General features: G+C 45.8%; 1 protein-coding gene and 1 long non-coding RNA gene across 10 annotated transcripts in view; one reads left to right on the top strand and one right to left on the bottom strand.

The window, feature by feature from the left end:
• LOC140403953 (uncharacterized) overlaps positions 1–8,862 on the bottom strand; it is a 141,092-nt gene extending 132,230 nt beyond the window's left edge. Inside the window, exon 1 of the long non-coding RNA XR_011938442.1 lies at positions 8,807–8,862. This is a non-coding gene — a long non-coding RNA (uncharacterized lncRNA). The remainder of the gene's footprint in view (positions 1–8,806) is intronic.
• Positions 1–25,912, top strand: part of LOC140403951 (carnitine O-palmitoyltransferase 1, liver isoform-like) — a 150,873-nt gene that overhangs the window by 6,999 nt on the left and 117,962 nt on the right. Inside the window, exon 1 of one of the 9 annotated variants that reach the window (XM_072492236.1) lies at positions 8,199–8,317. The exons of 7 other annotated variants lie outside the window; for them this stretch is intronic. The gene's annotated coding sequence lies outside the window, so the exon portion shown is untranslated. Of the gene's footprint in view, positions 1–8,198; positions 8,318–20,501; positions 20,628–25,912 lie in introns of those variants that run through there. One more of the 9 variants, XM_072492234.1, reaches the window with a different exon arrangement.

Raw genomic sequence — 25,912 nt, 5'->3', positions numbered from 1 at the left:
TTGCGCTGAAATTTTAGTTAATTAAATGAACTGTGATCTAGACCACTTGGACAGGTTACAATTAATTTATTGTGAAGTGACTCTGGTCAACAGTGGAGTATCGCTGTGACTTAGGAGGAGAAACAGACAGAGAAAGTTGATTGTGAGATAAGTGGATACTTGTGTAACTTGAAGATAATTGAATTTATCAAGTTGTATCAGGGATATTGTGGTAGCCAAGGACCCAAAGTAAGATTGCTGATGGACTCAGAATCACCCAGACAAAAGTAGACCATTTCGTTCATCAAGGTCATTCAAGTGTACAGCCAATTCTCTTCTGAAAGTTGCTCCGGGATCTGTGTCCTCTCCCTCCTGATCCTTCTGCCACTAGAAACAATTCATCCTTCTTTACTCTGTTTAGCCCTTCATAATTTAGAACACCTCTCTCAAATCTTCTCATAATCACCTTTGCTCGAAGAACAATCCCAGCTTTTCTTGCAGCTCCAAATAATTGCTGTCCCCCATTGAACCATACAATGGCCCCACAGAAGGGGCCATTTGGCCCGTATTGTCCACGCCAACCCAAAGACACCCAGATGCCCATTCTAATCCCATCTTCTTGCACACGGCCCATAGCCCTACACCTACACCACACTTAAGCCCTACTTAAGGTGCAGATTCAGGTACTATTTCTTTTTTGTAAAATATTTTATTACGGCATTTGTGATTTTATAACAGTAACAGTATACCATATACAAAGAACTATAAACATAGTGCAACGATCCTCTACCTCCCTCACAGGCCCCACCTTCCTAAAACAGTAATGTAGACTACCCCCTTCCCCCCCCTGCTGCTGATAGTTCATTTTCTCTGAAGAAGTCGACACACGGCTGCCAACTCCAGAAGAACCCGGGCATTGACCCTCTTCGGGCGAACTTGATTTTCTCAAGACTGAGAAAGCCAGCCATGTCATTGACCCAGGTCTCTGATTTCAGGGGCTTCGAGTCCCTCCATGCTAACAGTATCCGTCTCCGGGCTACCAGGGAGGCAAAGGCCAAGACGTCGGCCTCTCTCTCCCCCTGGACTTCAGGGTCCTCCGACACTCTGAAAATCGCCACTTCTGGACTCGGTGCCACCCTTGTTTTTAACACCGTGGACATGACGTCTGCAAAGCCCTGCCAGAATCCCTAAGCTTCAAACATGCCCAAAACATGGTTCGCTGGTGTTCCCGCACACCTTGCACACCTGTCTTCAATCCCCCAAAAACAGATCCCGGTACTATTAACAAGAGCAGGTGGTGCAGGTCTCTGCCTGCACCACCAGCTCAGGCAGCGAATTCCAGACACCCACTGCGTAAAAAAAATCATTTTTTTCATGTCCCCTTTAATCCTTCTGCCACTTAGCTTGAATCTCATGATCCCTTGTTTTTGAATTGTTTTTCAATAGTCATCTCTGGTAAAGATAAAGTCGCCATAGTCCCGGGTGACCATAGGCTGCTTTCCCCTTTATGGGGGGGACAGCTGACTGGTGGTGATTTAACCTGTGGGTCACCACACCTCAGGTAACGGGCGAGGTTGAGGATAACCTCAGCCGGTATGGGAATTGAACCCGTGCTGTTAACCTCGCTCTATCACAAACCAGCAGTGCAGCCAACTGAGCTAAAGCAGGTTAAGTTGAAAGAACCAGACTCACTTTAGGTATCTGGGGGTGCAGGTTGCCCGGGAGTGGGGAGGGCTCCGCAAGTACAACATTTCTAGTTTGGTGGGGAGAGTGAAAGCTGATTTGGCAAGGTGGGATGGTCTCCCTCTGTCACTGGCGGGTCAGGTACAGGCGGTTAAAATGAATGTGTTGCCGTGATTTCTGTTTTTTCCAATGCCTGCCGATTTTCCCGTACCAGCCTCCCCGAACAGGTGCCGGAATGTGGCGACTAGGGGCTTTTCACAGTAACTTCATTTGAAGCCTACTTGTGACAATAAGCGATTTTCATTTCATTTTCATTTTTCCTGCCAAAGGTTTTTTTCAGAGAGATTGAGGGAATTATTACTTTAATTTTGGCTATGTGCCCACTAGAAGCTCTTTAACAAAACAAAGATTTGCAAAACATGTTAATTGTTGACTTTTTGGTTTCTTTGTGATCACAAATTGAGCCCGAACGTCAACAACATTGCTGTGTTTCTGTAGAGCTGAATTAACACGAGTAATAATGCTGCTACACTGTCAGCTCTGAGACACCCTCACACTATTCATTTTTGTTAATGATGTTTTTATGGATGCAACCTTAAACCAAGGCCCCATGCTCTGATGGATGCGAAAGATCCTCTGGCACTATTTTTGAAGAAGAGCAGGGGAGATCTCCCCTGGAGCCTGACCAATATTTATCCCCCAGTTAACATTACAAAAAACAGATTATCTGGACAATATCACATTGTTTGTCGGAGCTGGTTGTGCACAAATTAACTGCTGTGTTTCCTATAATAGTTCCTGCACTTCATGGACTTGCACTAATGGGTGGCACGGTAGCACAGTGGTTAGCACTGTTGTTTCACAGCGCTAGGGAGCCAGGTTTGATTCCCGGCTTGGGTCACTGTCTGTGAGGAGTCTGCACGTTCTTCCCGTGTCTGTGGGTTTCCGCCGGGTGCTCCGGTTTCCTCCCACAAGTCCCGAAAGACGTGCTGTTAGGTGAATTGGACATTCTGAATTCTCCCTCAGTGTACCCGAACAGGCGCCAGAACATGGCGACAAGGGGCCTTTCACAGTAACTTCATTGCAGTGTTAATGTAAGCCTACTTGTGACAGTAAATATTGTTATTATAGTGCTTTTCATGACCACTGGCTTAAAATGCTTTACAGTCAATTAAGTCTTTTAACTGTAGTCTTAAAATCAAAATGGTGATTTTGACAATAATGTACTTTAGTTACACCCAGATAAATTGATATCACCACTTGCATATTGTATTTTGTTGAAATCAAAGTGTATTGCTTTGAGTATTATTCTTGCTGTTGTTTCCCAGACTTTTAGAACCATGTGATGCCCCTCCTAAACCTTTGCCTTGATTTGAAAGGCTTTTAGAACTTGGGTCTTCATATCTTCCAATTTCATTACTCTTGACTCTTATTCTTTTCAACCTTGCTGGTATCTTGCACTGGGTTTTAGAGCCTTATTTTCATAGAGTCAGGAAGACTTCATGGACTTCAACAAAACGTCCCTCCTCCATTTCCGACACATGTTTTGCTTTCAGGGGGAGTGGTGTGAATCACACAGGGAGGAAACCTGGATTTAGTGGGGCTATTTGAACTTTGTGCTGAATTCAAACGGACTTCATTCTCACTGTTCCAAGGGCCTTAATCTGTGGTGTGGGTGCCATGAATTGATGGAGTAGCTGTGAATGTTTGTTAAGGCCAGATAAGGTATATTTAATATTATGAGCTGCAGTTTTAAAATCCTCTTCTCTTTAAACTTGGGGGGGTGGGGGGAAACACACTTAAGCTGTCAGTAAGAGTTTTAAAAATCCACCATACGCTGGACGGCTTCAATTGACTGAGCATCTGGTGTAAGTTTAAAAAAAATAAATGTAGGTCATTTTAAAATTTAAATTTTTCCAATTAATGAGCAATTTAGCGTAGCCAATCCCTCTACTCTGCACATATAGATCATAGATCATAGAACAACTACAGTGCAAAAGGAGGCCATTCGGCCCATCAAGCCTGCACTGAACCTCTCTCAAAGAGCACCCTTCCTAGGCCCCACCTAACCTTTTGAACTCTAAGGCATAATTTATCATGGCCAATCCCCCTAATCTGCACATCTTTGGACTGTGGGAGAAAACTGGAGCACCAGAAGGAAACCCACGCAGACACGTGGAGAATGTGCAAACTCCACACAGCAGTGACCCAGGGTCGGGATCGAACACGGGCCCTCGGTGCCGTGAGGCAGCAGTGCTAACCACTGCTCCACCATGCCGCCCCTTATTTAGGTTATTTATGAATGTTTGGCTGAGTTTCAAAGCTAGTGTTAACTCAGCAGGGGGTTGGTAGTTCACAGTATGATTGTCAGTTGAAAAAGGCTATTAAACGATTGGCTGTCTTTGTGGGGTCGAATAGAAGTTTTTTACGTTCACATGCCTTGTATGCTTGTCATAGATTATCATAGATATACAGTGCAGAAGGAGGCCATTCGGCCCATCGAGTCTGCACCAGCTCTTGGAAAGAGCACCCTACCCAAGGTCAACACCTCCCCCCTATCCCCATAACCCAACCCAACACTAAGGGCAATTTATCATGGCCAATCCACCTAACCTGCACATCTTTGGACTGTGGGAGGAAACCGGAGCACCCGGAGGAAACCCACGCAGACACTGGGAGGATGTGCAGACTCAGCACAGACAGTGACCCAAGCTGGAATCGAACCTGGGACCCTGGAGCTGTGAAGCAATTGTGCTATCCACAATGCTACCGTGCTGCCCTAAAAAACTTGTATCTTCTCCTTATCCTAATTCAAATAGCCTCCCACATGAACACAGTTTAATCCATTCATTATCTTAAAGTGGGGCAACATCTATGCTTTTTAGAATAAAACAGGTCCAACTCTCTGACTGATTCTGATAATTTAAGGATTTAAAAGTGGCTTTTCTCCATGAAGGCCTCTAAAATTACCTACCATATGAGGGGACAATATTATAGGTGAGGCCTAACATATTGTATATGAACAATGTAGTGCTTTATGTGTTGATCATCACAGCAACATATTCTGGGTGGCACAGTGGTTAGCACTGCTGCCTCACGCCACCGAGGACCCGAGTTCGATCCCGGCTCCAGGTCACTGTCCGTGTGGAGTTTGCACATTCTCTCTCTCTCGCTCTCTCTCTCTCTCTCTCTCTCTCTCTCTCTCTCTCTCTCTCTCTCTCTCTCTCTCTCTCCCTCCTCCTCTCCTCCCCCCCCCCCCCCCACCCACCCACCCACCCACCACCAAGAACCCGAAAAGATGTGCAGGGTAGGTGTATTGGCCATGCTAAATTACCCTTTAATTGGAAAAAGAATAATTGGGTACTCTAAATTTATTTTTTTTAAATGAAAAAAAAACCTCATTCTAGTACTCCTAATTGCGTTTGCTCTAGTTTTGTGCAAATGAAATGAAATGAAATAGGTGTGAACCTTTAGAGATTCATGTATTTTTACACCTGCAGTTTTGAGATTGGTTTTAGCAGGTTTGGTATTAGGTTATCGGTGATTCTTGGTGTTGTATAGGGTTCATTGCTTGGAATGAGCATGGAAGTGCCAGAGCCTGGCAGGGCATATGGGCTGTATGGGGATCTTGATGGGCCATAGGGGTTGTCTTGGTGGGGGGGGGTTGGGGTGTATAGCTCGTCAAGGGGGCATGAGGGACCATAGGGCGTGGTTGAGGGGATGAGTTGTCATGGAAGGGGCATGGGAGTGTGTGGGGGTGAGGGCTGTGCCATTACACAGAGGCGGGCCTTTTACATAGAACATCGAACATTACAGCGCAGTACAGGCCCTTCGGCCCTCGATGTTGCGCCGACCTGTGAAACCACTCTAAAGCCCATCTACACTATTCCCTTATCGTCCATATGTCTATCCAATGATCATTTGAATTCCCTATTCAATTGGCGAGTTCACTACTGTTGCAGGCAGGGCATTCCACGCCCTTACTACTCTCTGAGTAAAGAACCTACCTCTGACATCTGTCTTGTATCTATCTCCCCTCAATTTAAAGCTATGTCCCCTAGTGCTCGGCATCACCATTCGAGGAAAAAGGCTCTCACTGTCCACCCTATCCAATCCTCTGATCATCTTGTATGCCTCAATTAAGTCACCTCTTAACCTTCTTCTTTCTAAAGAAAATAACCTCAATTCCCTCAGCCTTCCCTCATAAGATCTTCCCTCCAGACCAGGCAACATTCTGGTAAATCTCCTCTGCACCCTTTCCAATGCTTCCACATCCTTCCTATAATGCGGCGACTAGAATTGCACGCAATACTCCAAATGCGGCCGCACCAGTACAGCTGCAACATGACCTCATGGCTCCGAAACTCAATCCCTCTACCAATAAAAGCTAACGCACCGTACACCTTCTTAACAACCCTCTCAACCTGGGTGGCACCTTTCAGGGATCTATGTACATGGACACCGAGATCTCTCTGCTCATCCACACTTCCAAGAATCTTACCATTAGCCCAGTACTCTGTCTTCCTGTTATTCCTTCCAGAATGAATCACCTCACACTTTTCTGCATTAAACTCCATTTGCCACCTCTCAGCCCAGCGCTGCAGCTTATCTATGTCCCTCTGTAACTTGTGACATCCTTCCGCACTGTCCACAACTCCACCGACTTTAGTGTAATCTGCAAATTTACTCACCCATCCTTCTACGCCCTCCTCCAGGTCATTTATAAAAATGACAAACAGCAGTGGCCCCAAAACAGATCCTTGTGGTACACCACTAGTAACTGGACTCCAGGCTGGTTTAGCACACTGGGCTAAATCGCTGGCTTTGAAAACAGACCCAGGCAGGCCAGCAGTGTGGGTTCAATTCCCGTACCAGCCTCCCCGAACAGGCACCAGAATGTGGCGACTAGGGGCTTTTCACAGTAACTTCATTTGAAGCCTACTTGTGACAATAAGCGATTTTCATTTTCAGACTGAACATTCCCTATCAACCACCACCCTTTGTCTTCTTCCAGCTAGCCTCTACCCTGTGGCTGACTCTGAATTTTTTCCTGTGTCAGCTGGCTGACTGCAGTCTGCGCTCACCCATACCAGAGGTGGGCAGGCTGACCAAGGAATTTTCCCGACTCTTGTAACCCGGCTTGAAGTTGAAAATCCTGGCTTCTTTTGCTGACAATATTTTAAACATTTTATAATGTTTACAGATCACAACACTGCCAACACCTAAATCAGACAAAATACAAGCAGCAACAGTAACAGGAACCCCAATAACAGAAATTCCCCCCAGAACAATCCCCGTCTTGTTCACCTCCCCCCACGAATAACTAGCAATGACCGAATCCTTAAAGTGCAAAATAAAAGGCCGCCATCTACGATAGAACCCATCGATCAACCCCCTCACCATGAACTTGAACAAGAATTCCATCAATCACCCAGAGCCATGCTTCGGCACTGGGTGGAGTCACCTGCCTCCTGCTCAGAATCCAGACCTATTAAAGGTTGGTCAGTGTGAGACAGCTGAAGTGGCTACGGACTTGAAAGTGGTGGTGGAGGGGTAAAGTTAGGTGTTAAACGTGGCTGGTGACATTGCATTCTCGTCCAACATTTTCTTTTTTTAAAGAAAATATTTTATTGAAGCATTTGTAATTTTCACAGTTTTAACAATTTAACATTTCTTAAGCAACTGACCGGGCCGACACAAGCAACAACATTAAAATAACATCCCCTACTACCCTTCTCCCCCCGCCCGATCTCCTGATTAACCATATATTAAGTTTCCTGTCCTTGTCTTACACTACCATGCCTCTCTCTCTCTCTCTCTCTCTCTTTCCCCCCCCCCCCTCCCCCCCCCTGATGAAGGAGCTGCGCTCCGAAAGCTAGTGATTCTAAACAAACCTGTTGGACTTAACATTCTCAATGAATAGGCTTGTGGGGGAGTTGACTGATAAATGAGGCACTTAATATTTGGAATTCTTTACTGCAGAAGGTTGTGGGGGCTGGGTCATTAAGTATGTTCAAGGCTGAGATAGACAGATTTTAAAACAGTTAGGGAATGAAGGGTTATGGGGATAAGACGGGAAAGTGGAGTTGAAGATTATCAGATCAGTCAGGATTTCATTTAATGGCGGAGGAGACTCGATGGGCCAAATGGCCTCATTCTGCTCCTAAGCCTTACGATCACTCACAAGTGGCTGGCTTAATTCTCTTTACGTGGGCGGAGATATAAATTGTTTCCCTTCTTTAGAAATATAATTTCATTCCCGTTTGTTTGATTTTTCTTTTAACATCTCAAAACTGTAGTCCATGTCAGTGGCTTGTCTTCGTGCTTTGCTGTTTGGTTAGTGGTTCATATTGGCTCATTGCTTTTTCACCTTATTTTAAGTAGTGTCACTTCCCCCTAGCAACTAAAATAATTGTCCGCTGGCTCCGGTCCAGGGAACATATAACTAATGCTTTGTAGCCAGGCCACTCATAATTACAAATTTATGAATGGAATCTACACGATGACATAAAAATTCCAAATAAACCATGCTGCCATCCATTTGCATTGCCTCCCTCCATGGATTATTTGCTGTTTAAAATGAACCTAAACCGATGCTTTTGAAAAGGGCAAGAGAAAATGAAAAAGATTCAAGTGAAAACTTAAACCACCCTTGGTATGTACTATCTGCATGTTTGTTTGCATGATGGCTGGTTTTTCTTGTTCCTTCCCCCGCACCCTCCCCCCAATTCGTTCCTGAATGTGTCTGAGAGAGAATGTTATTTCACAACGAGGCTGTGTTTGGGTGGAACCAGTAAATAGTTGCATGAAACAAATAGCATCACTTAATGCTCAGTGCTGCATAATTACAATTCCCTGGAATCGTTACTCCGGTATTGAGCTGCAGATCTGTGCCCTTGTTGTTGAAGGCTCTCTGCTGCTCTCAAAGAGATACAAGCATTTGCGAGGTATCACATAGAATTTCGAGCATTTGGCCCAACTGGTCCATGTGGAGCATAAATACCTACAAGAGCCTGTTCTCACACTGCTTTGTTTTGCCCTATCAGTGTATTCTTCTAGCCTTTTCCCCTCATGCTTTTATCCAGGTTCCCCTTGCGTGTACCTGCGTGATACATATTGAAACATCAATGCTCAAATTACTCACTGGGAAGTCTTAAAGTGGAAGCCATCATGTGGAGATGCCGGCGTTGGACTGGGGTGAGCACAGTAAGAAGTTTTACAACACCAGGTTAAAGTCCAACAGGTTTGTTTCGATGTCACTAGCTTTCGGAGCGCTGCTCCTTCCTCAGGTGAATGAAGAGGTATGCTCCAGAAACATATATATAAACAAATTCAAAGATGCCAGACAATGCTTGGAATGTGAGCATTAGCAGGTGATTAAATCTTTACAGATCCAGAGATGGGGTAACCCCAGGTTAAAGAGGTGTGAATTGTGTCAAGCCAGGACAGTTGGTAGGATTTCGCAGGCCAGATGGTGGGGGATGAATGTAATGCAACATGAATCCCAGGTCCCGGTTGAGGCCGCACTGGTGTGCGGAACTTGGCTATAAGCTTCTGCTCGGCGATTCTGCGTTGTCGCGCGTCCTGAAGGCCGCCTTGGAGAACGCTTACCCGGAGATCAGAGGCTGAATGCCCTTGACTGCTGAAGTGTTCCCCGACTGGAAGGGAACATTCCTGCCTGGTGATAGTCGCACGATGTCCGTTCATTCGTTGTCGCAGCGTCTGCATGGTCTCGCCAATGTACCACCCTTCGGGACATCCTTTCCTGCAGCGTATGAGGTAGACAACATTGGCCGAGTCGCACGAGTATGTACCGCGTGCCTGGTGGGTGGTGTTCTCACGTGTTATGGTGGTATCCATGTCGATGATCTGGCACGTCTTGCAGAGATTGCCATGGCTGGGTTGTGTGGTGTCGTGGTCACTGTTCTGAAGGTTAAGTAGTTTGCTGCAAACAATGGTTTGTTTGAGGTTGCGCGGTTGTTTGAAGGCAAGTAATGGGGGTGTGGGGATGACCTTGGCAAGATGTTCATCTTCATCGATGACGTGTTGAAGGCTGTGAAGAAGATGTCGTAGTTTCTCCGCTCCGGGGAAGTACTGGACGACGAAGGGTATTCTGTCGGTTGTGTCCCATGTTTGTCTTCTGAGGAGGCCGGTGCGTTTTTTTGCTGTGGCGCGTTGGAACTGTCGATCGATGAGTTGAGCGCCATATCCCGTTCGTACGAGGGCATCTTTAAACGTCTGTAGATGTCTGTTACGCTCCTCCTCGTCTGAGCAGATCCTGTGTATATGGAGAGCTTGTCCATAGGGGACATAAAGAAGCCATCTCCTATGGACAAGCTCTCCGTATACACAGGATCTGCTCAGACGAGGAGGAGCGTAACAGACATCTATAGACGTTGAAAGATGCCCTCGTACGAACGGGATATGGCACTCGACTCATCAATCGACAGTTCCAACGCGCCACAGAAAAAAAACACACCGACCTCCTCAGAAGACAAATATGGGACACAACCGACGGAATACCCTTCGTCGTCCAGTACTTTCCCGGAGTGGAGAAACTACGACATCTTCTTCACAGCCTTCAACACGTCATCGATGAAGATGAACATCTTGCCAAGGTCATCCCCACACCCCCACTACTTGCCTTCAAACAACCGCGCAACCTCAAACAAACCATTGTTTGCAGCAAACTATTTAGCCTTCAGAACAGTGACCACGACACCACACAACCCTGCCATGGCAATCTCTGCAAGACGTGCCAGATCATCGACATGGATACCACCATAACACGTGAGAACACCACCCACCAGGCACGCGGTACATACTCGTGCGACTCGGCCAATGTTGTCTACCTCATACGCTGCAGGAAAGGTTGTCCCGAAGCGTGGTACATTGGCTAGACCATGCAGACGCTGCGACAACGAATGAACGGACATCGTGCGACTATCACCAGGCAGGAATGTTCCCTTCCAGTCGGGGAATACTTCAGCAGTCAAGGGCATTCAGCCTCTGATCTCCGGGTAAGCGTTCTCCAAGGCGGCCTTCAGGACGCGCGACAACGCAGAATCGCCGAGCAGAAGCTTATAGCCAAGTTCCGCACACATGAGTGCGGCCTCAACCGGGACCTGGGATTCATGTCGCATTACATTTATCCCCCACCATCTGGCCTGCGAAATCCTACCAACTGTCCTGGCTTGACACAATTCACACCTCTTTAACCTGGGGTTACCCCACTGGATCAGTAAAGATTTAATCATCTGCTAATGCTCACATTCCAAGCATTGTCTGGCGTCTTTGAATTTGTCTATATATATGTTTCTGGAGCATACCTCTTCATTCACCTGAGGAAGGAGCAGCGCTCCGAAAGCTAGTGACATCGAAACAAACCTGTTGGACTTTAACCTGGTGTTGTAAAACTTCTTAAAGAGGAAGAGCAGTGGCTGGCTTTTCCGTTCCAGATCGCTTTCTAGTAATTCCCGCTGTAAGATATTCCTGCTTGCACAGTCGGCGAGGATAGCTTACAGGTGAAACCTGGCAACAGTCACCATCTAGGTTCGTACTCTTAAGAACAGATACTCGGTTCAAGGTCCAGGAGAACCACAGGCAAGTATGAAATGATCTCCCTTCATGAAAGGAGAAGAGGATACTGGGGATGAAACAGGCTAACCAAAGTCACAATGTTATCTTGACTATCTGTCCATGTTGGCAAGGAACACCTGTAATTAAGCTTGGGTGCTGATATTGGATTTGCACCCTTTGCCTACCTGATGTGTAGGGTTGGAGACATTCATCCCCTCACGTCAATTTAGTATTTTATCTGTTGACCCACAGTGTAATGAAGCAAAGAGGATTTTCAGCGGTCTTCCTGTTTACCGCAGAAAGGCAGTAGTTTTGAAATAACTTTTACAATGGTCAGCAAGGTCAAGGAAACACATTGAGCTTTTAATGACTTTCTGTTAAATTTTTAACTTTTTGTTAATAATCCATCTATGTGGTTTGTCATTGTGTCGGATTCTGCCACCCCTTGAGTTCCCCTTCTCAGTTTTGCTGTTATGGTGAATTACAAACCATAATAGTAATAATAATCTTTATTAGGCTTACATTAATACTGTAATAAAGTTACTGTGAAAATCCCCTCGTTGCCACATTCTGGCGCCTGTTCGGATACACTGAGGAAGAATTCAGAATGTCCAATTCACCTAACCAGCACGTCTGTTGGACTCGTGGGAGGAAATCGGAGCACCCGGAGGAAACCCACGCAGACACGGGGAGAACTGGCGCTGTGAAGCAACAATGCTACCGTGCTGCCCATACCAAACCAGATGGTCTTCCCACTACTGATAGTGTTGCTAACTTTGATTCGACATTATCTTGAAGGTTTCATTGCCTGCTCCTCGCTCCAACAATTGGTCACCTGACATGTTCAACATTGTGGCGCCTCACCTTCCCATTCCAATTGGATATTGAATGGACTCTTCGTTAACCAATTTGTTGATTCTAGTCTGTCAATCAAACAACCATTTTGATGTCTCTTAAGATTTTTCTCCTGGGTTGCAGATTGAGCTTTAATTCCTGGAGAGTCCTCAGACAATCTGGGAGAGTCGGAAACCCTACAACAGATGGTGGTTGTTAGATAGGCTTGCCCATCAACTTGAGAGTAGAGGAAAGGAAGAAAAAGGATTGAAATGTACCACAGAGCACATCCCCTCCGGATAAATACCGTCCCCGGTGTGAGTCACACAGATCCCAAATGTTCCAACTTCGGCCCCCAACGAAATCACGGGAACTTACAGCTCAGAAGGAGGCAATTCGCCCATCCTGCTTGTGCAGACACTTCGAAGGAGCAGTCAGTATTTTTTGATTCTTTCCCAAGAGATGGACATCGCTTAGTCCCACTATCCTGCATTTTGTCTGTGAACCTGTTATTCCATCATCCTCAAGGATTTTGCCAAGTCACTTTTAAAATTATTAAAGGTTTCTGCTTCCACCATCTTCTCAGTTAGTGATCCAGACCCTGGCAAATCTCTGACTGCAAACTATTCTACTCGGCTCCCTTCTAGATCATTTGACAATGCTTTCAAATACGTAACCTCTGGTCAATGACCCACGGGCTAGATTAATATTTAGGGAATGGAAATGGGCAGCACAGTAACAATGTTGCTCTACAGCGCCAAGGTCCCAGGTTCGATTCCCGGCATTGCGTCACTGTCTGTTCTCCTCGTGTCTGCGTGGGTTTCCTCCGGGTGCTCCGGTTTCCTCCCACAAGTCCCGAAAGACGTACTTGTTAGGTGAATTGGACATTCTGAATTCTCCTCTGTACCTGAACAGGCAGCAGAATGTGGCGACTAGGGGATTTTCACAGTAACTTCATTGCAGTGTTATTGTAAGCCTACTTGTGACAATAATAAGGATTATTATTATTAAACCATCCACCATCTGTGAGACCTCACCTCTTGACCTCCCCTGTTTTGAGGAGAACTCTGGTAACTTTCTTACTGAAGTTGCTCATCTGAGTAAAATCCTGGTAAACCTCCTCTATACCCTTTGTAAGACATGACAGCTTTCCTGAAGTGTGGTGCTCAGAATTGTCCACAATTACTCCAGCTGGGGCATAACCATTGATTTATAAAATCTGTAGAATCATAGAATAGTTACAGAACAGAAGGAAGCCATTGAGCCCATTATGCCCATACTGGTCCTCTGAAGGTGCATTTTATTTAGTGCCACTCCCCTGCCTTTTCCCCCATGTCCCTGCAAATTTTTCCTTTTCAGATAATGATCTAATTCTCTTTTGCATGCCTTGCTTGAACCTGCCTCCACCACACTCAGGCAGTGCATTCTGCTCTGTAAATTCAATGATAATCAATGATTAATCTAGGACAAAGGTTCGGCACAACATCGTGGGCCGAAGGGCCTGTTCTGTGCTGTATTTTTCTATGTTCTATTCCAGATTCAAACCACTCATTGCGGAGGAAGGTATTTCCTCGAGCTGCCATTGCTTCTTTTGCCAATCACCTTAAATCCATGTCCTCTTGTTCTTGATCCTTTCACCAATGGGGACAGTTTCTCCCCATCTACCCTGTCCATACTCTTCATGATGTAAATACCTCTATTAAATCTCCTCTCTGCCTTCTCTTCTGCAAGGGGAACAATCCTAACTTCTCAAATCTTTCAGTGCACCTGAAGTTTCTCATCTCTGGGACCGGTCACCTAAATCTTTTCTGCATCCTCTATAATGCTGTCCCATCCTTCATAAAGAGTAGTGTCCAGAACTGGACATAGTATACCCTAGTTGCAGCTGAACCAGTGTTTTAAGCACGTTTAACTTAACTTCTTTGCTTTTACACGCTATGCTCAGGATCTGGTATGTTGTATTAATTGCTCACACAATCTGTCCTGCCACTTTCAATAATATATGAACATGTACACCAGGTCACTCTGCTTCTGCAACCCCCTTTAGAATTGCACCTTTTATTTTCTATTGTCTCTCTGCATTCTTCCGATCAAAATGAATCATGTCACACTTCACGGCATTAAATTTCATCTGCCACTTGTTTGCCCAATCCACCAACTGTCTATGAACGTCTAAAATTCTGCACTACCCCGTTGGAAGGGTTCCAGACAAATATGTCTTAAAGAAGTCACTGTAGTTTTCTGTAGGTTAACCATGAGACTTTATTAGCTACTAAAACTTTGTTCAGTGAAGAGGATAGGCTCGGAGCTGTCTCCATGCTTAAGTCTCTGCTTGACACGCGACTGCCCCTAGGTCTGGGTTAGCATAGAATTTACAGTGCAGAAGGAGGCCATTCGGCCCATTGAGTCTGCACCGGCTCTTGGAAAGAGCACCCTACCCAAGGTCAACACCTCCACCCTATCCCCATAACCCAGTAACCCCACCCAACACTAAGGGCAATTTTGGACACTAAGGGCAATTTATCATGGCCAATCCACCTAACCTGCACATCTTTGGGCTGTGGGAGGAAACCGGAGCACCCGGAGGAAACCCACTCACACACGGGGAGGATGTGCAGACTCCGCACAGGCAGTGACCCAAGCCGGAATCGAACCTGGGACCCTGGAGCTGTGAAGCAAATGTGCTAACCACAATGCTACTGTCTTGCATCATTGTATGGATGGTACTAAGTACAGTCGCACATTAACCCTATGTGTGCCAGATCCTGATATGTCGATCCTTGTCATCGTCCAGCTCTAGCATGGTCTCTTTGCTTTTATATTCTAGATTTTGCAGGCGGCACGTTGGCACAGTGGTTAGCACTGCTGCCTCACAGTGCCAGGGACCCGAGTTCGATTCCAACCTCGGGAAACTGTATGTGTGGAGGTTGCACCATGTCTCCCCATGTCTGCGTGGGTTTCCTCCTGGGGCTCCGGTTTCCTCCACTGTCCAAAAATGTTCAGGTTAGGTGGATTGGCCATGCTAAAAATTGCCCCTTAGTGTTACAACGGTTGGGAGTGGTATCAGGAGTGGGGCCTAGGTGGGATGCTCTTTCAGAGTGTCGGTGTAGACTTGATGGGCCAAATGGCCCCTTTCTGCACTGTAGGGATTCTATGAATTGTTCTCTTCTATTCTATATCCCTATAAGCATATGTCACCCTTATGCCCTGTCACCTTGAGAGATTTCTGTATTTGACCATCAAGATCTCTCTGCTCCTCTGTACAGTTAGCTAATCTGAATTATGCTGACAGTGGGGCTGCTGCTGTCAGTTAGAATTCCCACTTCTACTTAAAAGAAGTGCATGTGCAAATATTACATGAGGATGAGATCTAGCTCAGCTGTGATTCGCTGGATGGTTGAATTGCCTCCCAACGTTATCCAGGCTGACACATGAAGAATGCCAAGGTGCCCCACGGAACTTCACTATCAATAGAACTGTCAGCAAAACTGAATGCCTTCAGGAGAACATTTGCAGGGAAAACAAACTGGGTGGCTCTGGGAAGTCTGATGCTGAGAGATAACGGGCGCAATTCTCCGCTCCCGCGCCGGTTGGGAGAATCGCCTGGCGGCTATTTTTCCCCGCGACGCCGGTCCGACGCCCTCCCGATTCACCCAAGCGGCGAGAATGGCCCCGTCTAGTTCCGCGGAGAGGACGGGAACCACGCATGCGTGGGTTGGCGCCGGCCAACCCGCGCATGCGCGGGTGACGCCAGTTATGCGGCGCCGGCCGCAACATGTATGCGACGCCGCCTTTACGTGGCGCCAATGCCTGGCGCGCGTAAATGACGCGGCATCGCTCCTGGCCCATTATCGGGCCCTGAATCGGTCGGGATAGGGGCCGTTTCACGCCATCGTGAACCTCCAATTTTTTTCCTTTTGTAAACTTAAACCATTTGAACTTCTGGAATTGTTTCTGCATCACGAGTGATTTGTACAGGGGTCCGGCAGACTCGCACAAATCAGAAACAGCAAAGAGGGGGAAAAGTTCTGGAAACAATATCAAAAAACTCTGGAAGTACGTGACAAGTCTTTTATCATCCCAAGAGGAATAATAGATTCATATTTCAATCTATCCTTCAATAATAGACCTATATGTTCCAACATTTTGTGTCAGTAATAAGTTAGGAGGAATGTAATACAGTGTTGGCCAAAATCTTCCAGGACATACAGTTGCCCCCCCAAAAATCTTACTAAGACTAATAACCATGCAAATTCTTCACCCTAAAATTGGACGTATATTATTTTATTTATGGTAGTCTAAAGCCAATTGAAATTTTTTTTTTAAAATGTGTTCAACCAAAAGCCACAATTCTTTGGCAGAAAGGCAGAAGATGACTCACATCACCTCAGAAAACACCACAATGTGTGTTGTAAAACCCAAAATGTTGGGCGCGATTCTCTGAAATGGAGGCAGAGTGTTCGTGCCATCGTGAATGCCGTCGAGGTTCACGACGGCGCGAAATTCCCACTTCTACTTAAAAGAAGAAATCTACCCCCAGTCCTCCAGCCTACTCTGAACCAGCTACTGGGGAGGATATTCTCTGTCCAGCTATGTCTTGTGCTCCTCCCCATTAGTGGGGTAGCTGAGATCAACAGGTGCAGAATGAGAGGTGACAGGGTGGGTTGGTATAAACGTGCATCCTGTCATTCCTCGGTGATCCATCCTAATGCAGCATGCATCAAGTGAAGATTTGGGGTCCCATAATTGAAGACTCCCGTTAAATATACGCGCCACTCACATGCACAATGGTGGGGGGGAGTCGTCGTACCTCAGCAAGCATCAACATCTGGACAAAACCAGGGGCGGAATTTAGAGTTTCTAAATAATCTGGTGTTGCATTTACCAAAGTCAAATTCTCACTGTGATTCCTCTTGGATAGCTAGAACAATTAACACGTTACTGGGAACAGAAATATTGCCACAAGCCTCTCATTCTGCGTTTTCCACTGTATTCATCCCACAAATTGCGAAGCAGTAAGTTACTAGCTCTTAACAACGATTCTAAGCAACGAGGTCAATGGGTTTATACAGTAAATTTGCAATATGATCCACATATGTCCACGTTTTGACATTACAATTATAGGGGCATGTTGCAGACTTGAAACAAATAATCTCAAGAAGAACTGCTTTTAAATAGGAGCGCTAACACCAAATCAAGTCCATATCACTAATTCTCCCATCCAGTGCAGTTTTAAAGCATGATCAATCTGCATATGTAATTGAATTTCTCTTAGCTAGTGTTAGGTGGTATTTGGATAAATGCAAAACACCACAGAAACCAGCAAGCAGTCAAGAAAATAATAGTACAGCCGGTACTTAACAGACAAGTTTAGCAAGCTGACTTGAAGTCAGCACCTTCCAACATTTAATGTGCAATTCAAGCATAAGGAAGGGGGGAGGGGCGTATAGGGCTTGACTCACGTAAATTTGTGGTAATTTCTTCCTGAGCTAAAGGATGAAGGTGGCCTGTGAATCCCACGGGAGTGTGTAAGATAATGCAAGTGTGGAATAATTTAGTTACTAACTATTGGCCTTGGCGACCCTGGGAATAGATCAATACGTCAGCTAGCATGTTGCTGAGCCGTCCAACATATCAAAAGAATATTCCCTTTATTGGGAAAGGGCCACTGGCAACATTAAGAGATGGGGTAGCAGGATTTAAGCCATGCAGTGCTGTTGGCTGATTTGTTTCTGGTAGCTAACAGTTTAGCTGGAGCTCAACCAGGTTTTGTAAAATTGCACCATTTATATAGGGCATAATTTAACCCGCAAAAAACAAGAATCCCATTTTGGGCCCGTGTAGGTGCCAAAAACCGCTATCAAACGGGATTGTGTTTTTTTCTGGCCTCAGTCTGAAACATCCCACCAAGGCCCATTTACCTCATTTTCTGCACTGACGAGCCCCAACATACCTCTCATGGGCTCCTCGAGCCTCCCCTCACCCCTCCTCTTAAGGCAGGTCAATCCCAGGCCCGATCCCTGGCACAGGCAATCTGGCACCCGGGCACCTTGACAGTGCCCCAGCTGGCCTGGCTGTGCTACCCGGGAAACCTGGCACTGCCAGTGTATCACCCTGCCCAGCGCCCAATCACCTGGGGGCCTTTGATGGTCTGGGAGACCCCCACCCCCAAGGTGCCGTTACGCCAGGTCCAAATTTGTATGGACCAGTGCTAAACTGAACCATGGCGTGGTCTCCCAGCTCCCAGGTGCAGACATTAGTTCCCAAGCCGAGGGAGAATCGGGCGCCGACATATTTAAATGAGCCTAATTGCTCATTTAAATCTGGCGAGATCCAGATCGCGGCATCTCACCCGATCTCATAAAATCTCGTGAGGTAGGCTCAGCCTCAGACAGTTTATGGTGCTCCACAGGGCACACATGACCGGGACAAGGATGAGCCGGTTCTTTGGGGGTGAGGACAGGTGTGTTAGGTGCTCAGGGAGCCCAGCAAATCACACCCATATGTTCTGGGCGTGCCCAGCGCTGGAGGAATTTTGGAAGGGCGTAGCGAGGACGGTGTCGAGGGTGGTAGGATCCAGGGTCAGACCGGGCTGGGAGCTCGCAATATTTGGGGTGGCAGAGGAGCCGGGAGTGCAGGTGGCGAAAGAGGCCGGAATTCTGGCCTTTGCGTCCCTGGTAGCCCGGCGAAGGATTCTCCTTCAGTGGAAAGATGCGAGGCCCCCAAGCGTGGAATCCTGGATCAGCGATATGGCAGGGTTCATTAAATTGGAGAGGGTGAAATTTGCCTTGAGAGGGTCGCTACAAGGGTTCTTTAGGCGGTGGCAACCATTCTTAGACTATCTGGCAGAACGATAGACATTGGTCAATGGCAGCAGCGGTGGGGGGGGGGGGGGGTTGTTTACTTTATTATTGTTTTTGTTATTTACACTGAAGGGACTGAGGGGGTGTATATACCCGTTGTGTTAAGTCGGGGTGTTAATGTTAATTTATTATTTATGTACGGAGGGGTGGTATGGAGGGTTGCTTTTCTAGATTGTGTTTTGTACTTAACCCTGTTGGGTTCTTATTTTTTCTCATTTTGTTATTGATATTTTATGAAAACCTTTAATAAAAATTATTTTAAAATTTTTTTTTTAGAAATCTCGTGAGGTGTTCTGAGCGCCGCAAATCTTGCGAGAGGTCTCTTGCGAGATTTAACGGCCTCATCATGTCACCGAGTCAGGTGTGACGAGGCCGTTCGATCGCGCCCATAGTGTTAAAATAATAGGTGTCTTCTTTCACATCTTGATTTTTAAATTGAGAAATCTCAGTGAACTGCAAAGGCACATTGCGCCACGATTGAATAGTGTAAAGGAGGTAAATCGGGAATTTGTTTCTCAATGCCAAGTTTTGTATATTTCCAGCTGGCAGCTCCCGGAGTTGAAATGAATGAAAATCGCTTATTGTCACAAGTAGGCTTCAAATGAAGTTACTGTGAAAAGCCCCTAGTTGCCACACTCCAGCGCCTGTTCGGGGAGGCTGTCACGGGAATCAAACTGTGCTGCTGGCCTGCCTTGGTCTGCTTTCAAAGCCAGCGATTTAGCCCTGTGCTAAACAGCCCTAGGTTCAAGCCTATTTTTGGATTCAAGCAAATAATCTAAACTGACACTGTATAGTTCCGCTGACAAAGTGCTGCATTGCTGGTGAAGCTATCCCTCAGATGTGATGTTAAATTAAAACCCCGCTTGTCTGTTCCGGTGGATCCGCTGAATCAGGACACGCTGTGCACAAAATGATTATTTTTTAAAAATATTTCCAACTAAGGGGTAATTTAGCGTGGCCAATTCACCTACCCTGCCCATGTTTGGGCTGTGAGGGTGAGACCCAAGCAGACACGGAGAGAACATACAAAATCCATACGGGCAGTGACCCGGGGTCGGGATCGAACCTGGGTCCTCGGCGCCGTGAGGCAGCAGTGCCATGCTGCCCAGGTCGCTATTTTTTGCCTACATAACATTTTTTGATGGTCTTTTTACCTAAAAGTTATTTGTGAACAGAACTTTACTGAACAATATACTGTGTGGTATGAAATAATACAAACCACTTTTTGTTTGGAATCAGATATTGGTTGCGTTGGCCTTGCATTTTAGCCTGCAGTTTATTTAAATTTTACCGATCATATTCAGTAGCACTGGACAATTATTTGCAGTCTGCCTTGCGGTTGTGTATACCTGGCAGGTTTTAAATGTTACCTGCTTGTTCAAACAGCTGTGCCCAAGCAGTGACTGCATTTCATATCTGTGGCTCATTTTAAAAACTTGCATTCTCCCCCCTCCTATCAAGCGTTTTCCCTGGCTGTAACCTCTCACCTAGTTTTCTGAGTCACATGCCTTGTCAGCGTAGTGCACCTCCCTCCCCATTGCTACGTTGACTGTGCCCTTTGGCAAGTAGCTCATTCTTTCCACACTGGAGTTACGAGACTACTGTAAACTTTCGGTAGACTGTAACTTTTAGCTTCAGCCTGCAGCGTGCATTTGGGTGACATCCTAAACACCAGTTGGCGTTCACAGGGTACTATACTATACATTCTGTTTTTGTAAACATTGTGGGTTTTTTTGGTCACTAACAAACATCCTTAATTAAACTCCCTGATTTGGATTGAATGGATTGAATGAGTTGACATGATTTGAAGCTGTACGTTTGTTGCGCTCTGTTTCACAGAGTGCTGGAGAAAATAACAGATAATCTTGCTGTTGATGAATGACAAGGGTGGCTCTCAACCGATCAATAAAATTGCTATTTGTTAATTGAGCTTCCTGATTGCCTTAAATCTCTGCCAGCCCTCTTTAGCTGTGAGGATGTTCAACCATGCTTTTAAAAAAAAAATGTTTCATCCAGTTTTCTCTCTCTCATCTTCCAAATGCGTCTGTACATTCTTGGGATTGCATGAACTGCCTATTCGTTCTGCTTGGGCCTGATCATCGAGCGTTGCTATTCCATTCAACTGCAAAGGACATCATAACCACCTGGCCCTTCCCTCATCCCAGCAAGAGTCATTGCACAGTAATCGGGGAGACGAGTGTGTATATGAATGTGTTGCGTTAAATCCCAGTGTGCTCTTGCAACAATTATGCTTTTAATTGTTTTGGGGATGGATTTTCAGATAATTTGATGAATTTTCTGATGATTCTTCATGTAATTGAACTGAAAAACCGCCTATCCTGCCAGTCCTATGACTAATAAATAAGTTACTGTACAGTGATTTGTTTCTAAATTTGTAGTAATGGGTACGTACGTTGCATGAGCAGACGCATATTTAATTTGGAGGGGAATGACACTGAATTAATTACACCATCACAACAAATGGTATAATTAATCTTACATGTAATGTTTTATTGATAAGTTTATACCCTCATTCTATGGCCTGTCCATCTTGATTGCACTGGACTTTAGCTGTTGCCTTTACGTCCATTTGGACTGTTATGGAGAATTTGTAGAAGGCTTGATTTGTGAGGAATATTTGTTGATGAGAGTAATTAATTTCAGACATTTTGAGGGAGGTCATTCTACTGAGTTTTACAGTTGACTTAGTAGATAAATGAGGTGAGGCGCCGAGCAGTTTTGCCAAGAATGTTGTAGATTGATTTCCTGCGTTAGTAGCTGATTTTGATTGAGATGGCTGTGGGTTGCTATAGGGCGGCACGGTAGCTCAGTGGTTAGCACTGTTGCTTCACAGCGCCAGGGTTCCAGGTTTGATTCCCGGCTTGGGTCACTGTCTGTGCGGAGTCTGCACGTTCTTCCCGTGTCTGCGTGGGTTTCCTCCGGGTGCTCCGGTTTCCTCCCACAAGTCCCAAAAGATGTGCTGTTAGGTAATTTGGACATTCTGAATTTTCCCTCCGTGTACCTGAACAGGTGCCGGAATGTGGCAACAAGGGCTTTTCACAGTAACTTCATTGCAGTGTTAATGTAAGCCTACTTGTGACACTAAGTGAATGCTGATTGAGGATTGGAGTAGCAAAGAAGCCTAACCTAATCAAATAGAATTCTAATGTTCATTGTCAAGCTACTATTAGATAAACAAATTGGGTTTGACCTTATAGAATTGTGCTTTGAGCATTGCGAGTGCCCTTTGAGCCCCAAAATGGTGTCTGTGGCACAAGTACACTTGTGGGGCAAATCATGTCAGGGGCCATATTGATGAAGGAGCCAGCACATAGGGCGGCACGGTGGTGCAGTGGTTAGCACTGCTGCCTACGGTGCTGAGGACCTGGGTATGATCCCGGCCCTGGGTCACTGTCTATGTGAAGTTTGCACATTCTCCCCGTATCTATGTGGGTACCCAAAAGATTAGGTGGATTGGCCACACTAAATTGTCGCTTAATTGGAAAAAAAAGAATTGGGTACTCTAAATTTAGTAACAAAAATAAGGAGCCAGCACACATACACAGAGAGCGTCTCGTGGAAGTAAGCAGAAAAGGCAGATCACGGCACTGATTTGAGGCCAGTGATGCCAATTAGGAGGTCAATGCGCCAGTTTAACTCCCCCTCTTAACCTTGAACTGTGTTCAGCAGTATTATTTTGCAGCATCAATAGTTTACAGATTAGTTGCTGGTTGAATTCTTCTGGCTTTCACGACAATCGTACAGGTGTTTGGTGCTTTCTGTAGTTGTTTCAAGTTGTAAAAGTCCACAGGGAGCATTGTAGAAGGTGTTAAAGGACTTTTTGCTGATTCTTAAGCTTCTGCGCAGAGCAGTTTCAGACATGGGTGCACTGGTAGGCATTCCCCCTGGAATACAGCATGACTTGGAGAATGCACCTGGCAGCATCTGTGTAGAGAGAAACAGAGCTAATTTTGACCCCATAAGAATATGGGACACCTTTACAGTGATTAGCATTGTTGATTCACAGCGCCAAGACCCAGATTCGATTCCCGGCTTGGGTCACTGTCTATGCGGAGTCTGCACATTCTCCCATGTCTGCGTGGGTTTCCTCCGAGTGCTCTGGTTTACCCCCACAAGTCCCGAAAGGTAATATATTAATCTAATCTAATAATAATCTTTATTGTCACAAGTAGGCTTACATTAACACTGCAATGAAGTTACTGTGAAAAGCCCCTAGTCGCCACATTCTGGTGCCTGTTCAGGTACGCAGAGGGAGAATTCAGAATGTCTAAATTACCTAACAAGCACGTCTTTTGGGACTGTTCAATTACTAAGGGGCATAGGTTTAAGGTGCGAGGAGCAAGGTTTAGAGGAGGTGTATGAGGCAAGGTTTTTTACACAGAGGGTAGTGGGTGCCTGGAACTCGCTGCCGGAGAAGGTGGTGGAAGCAGGGACGATAGTGACATTTAAGGGGCATCGTGACAAATACATGAATAGGATGGGAATAGAGGGATACGGACCCAGGAAGTGTAGAAGATTTTAGTTTTGACAGGCAGCATGGTCGGCACAGGCTTGGAGGGCTGAAGGGCCTGTTCCTGTGCTGTACTTTTCTTTGTTCTTTGTACTTTGTTATTTTGTTCTTTGACTTGTGGGAGGAAACCGGAGCACCTGGAGGAAACCCACACAGACTCAGGGAGAACGTCAGATTACGCACAGACAGTGACCCATGCCTGGAATCGAACCTGGGACCCCGAGCCTGTGAAGCAGCAGTGCTAACCACTGTACTACGTGCCAGGAATGATCCCTGGAATGAAGGGCTTGTCGTATGAGGAACTGTTGAGGACTCTGGGTCTGTACTCGTTGGAATTTAGAAGGATGAGGTGGGATCTTATTGAAACTTACAGGATACTATGAGGCCTGGATGGAGTGGACGTGGAGAGGATCTTTCCACTTGTAGGAAAAACTAGAACCAGAGGACTCAATCTCAGACTAAAGGGACGATCCTTTAAAACAGATGAAGCGGAATTTTTTCAGCCAGAGGGTGGTGAATCTGTGGAACGCTTTGCCGCTGTGGAGGCCAAATCATTGAGTGTCTTTAATCATAGAATCATAGACTTTACAGTGCAGAAGGAGGCCATTCGGCCCATCAAGTCTGCACCGGCTCTTGGAAAGAGCACCCTACCCAAGGGCAACATCTCCACCCTATCCCCATAACCCAGTAACCCCACCCAACACTAAGGGCAATTTATCATGGCCAATCCACCTAACCTGCACATCTTTGGACAGAGATAGATAGGTTCTTGATTAATAAGGGGATCAGGGGTTATGGGGAGAAGGCAGTAGAATGGGGATGAGAAACATATCAGCCATGATTGAATAGCGGAGCAGACTCGATGAGCCACGTGACCTCATTTTGCTCCTATGTCTTATGGTCTTAATGCGGGCTGGCAGTAACATGCCGGAAGTAATACTGCCACGCAAATTCTGTCCATTCATAACAGTCAAACAAGGACATTATTGCTCATGACCACCTCGTAATGCCGTTTCACACAAAAATGTCTTTTACATTTTTTAATCACACTTGAACTCGACAACTGCTCTATCTCCAGGTGGTTTGAGAATTAGTCTATGACCAGAAGGTACTCCTTTCCATTGAAATGGAAAAAGTCTAGGCCCACCTTCTGCCATGGGGTAGTGACTGTCTTGCCTATCTGCCCAGGTTCCTTGCTCTACTTGCGCTGAAATCTTTGGCATGTTTCACAGTTCTTAACCAGCAGCTCAATGTCCCAGATGATCCCAGGCCAATAGACTGGCTCTCGTCTTGCACTTTTCCATCCATAAATGCCCTTCATGCAACTTGATGAGGATTATTGACGCAATGTCTGTGGAATCACAATCCACTGATATCGCAACAGAAATCCGTTAATGTGACTTAACTCTGCTCGAATGTTACAGGAACTTGAACATGATCCTTTGGGCCATCCTTCATGGATGCACCTTATCGCTTTCTGCAACTTTGGGTCCTTCTTAGTTTCTTCTCTAATGATCTTTGACTTGTCATCAGGGACAGGCAGAGACTCTGTCACCATGTTTACATGGACCTACGTCCTCATCCAACTGGGGTGGCTCTACAGTGCCGGTAGCTCTGGAAAGGATGTCAGTCACGATAAGATGTTTACCCGATGTGTACACCAATTCAAAATCGTACCACTGCAACTTCATAAACATTTGTTGCAGTCTTGGCGACATCTCGCTAAGATTTATTTTATGATGGCTACTAGTGGCCTGTGGTCAGTCTCCACAATGAAGGTTGGAAGCCCATACTCATAATCATGGAACTTTGTTAGCCCATTAATGAGCACAAGACACGCTTTTTCAATTTGTGCGTATTGTCGTTCAGTGTCGGATGTCGTCCTGGACGCAAATGCCACAGTTATACGGGTAAGATGGGCCAAATGCGGGCAATTAGGACTAGTTTAGTGGTAAAAACTGGGCGGCATGGACACGTTGGGCCGAAGGGCCTGTTTCCATGCTGTAAACTTCTATGACTCTGACCATTATCATGTTCTTCCCGAGTTGACCCCCAAATGATAACGTCATCCACATACACACGGACTCCTGGCTCCCTTAAATTATCTGCTCCATAGCACGATGAAATATCTCTGAAGCCAAGCTGAATGCCAAATGGCATTCTTAAAAAACAATACCCCTCGAAGGGTATGTTGAATGTGCACATTTTTGTACTTTCTTTATCTAGCTTCAATTGCCAGAAGCCTTGCGACGCATCCGATTTGCTGAAACGGGTTTCTCCTGCCATTTCACACGTTATTTCCTCCACCTTTGATATAGGGTGGTGTTCTCTTTTAATATTGAAATTCAAATCCTTCGGATCCATGCAGATTCTTAGGCCCCCATACGCTTCTTTACACAGACCATGGAATTGACCCAGTCTCTGGGGGCGTTAATACATTTAA

Source organism: Scyliorhinus torazame, chromosome 29, assembly GCF_047496885.1.
Source record: "Scyliorhinus torazame isolate Kashiwa2021f chromosome 29, sScyTor2.1, whole genome shotgun sequence".
NCBI classification, from domain to species: domain Eukaryota; kingdom Metazoa; phylum Chordata; class Chondrichthyes; order Carcharhiniformes; family Scyliorhinidae; genus Scyliorhinus; species Scyliorhinus torazame.
Note: the sequence above shows the minus strand (reverse complement) of the source record. Positions and strands in the feature narration are given on the sequence as shown.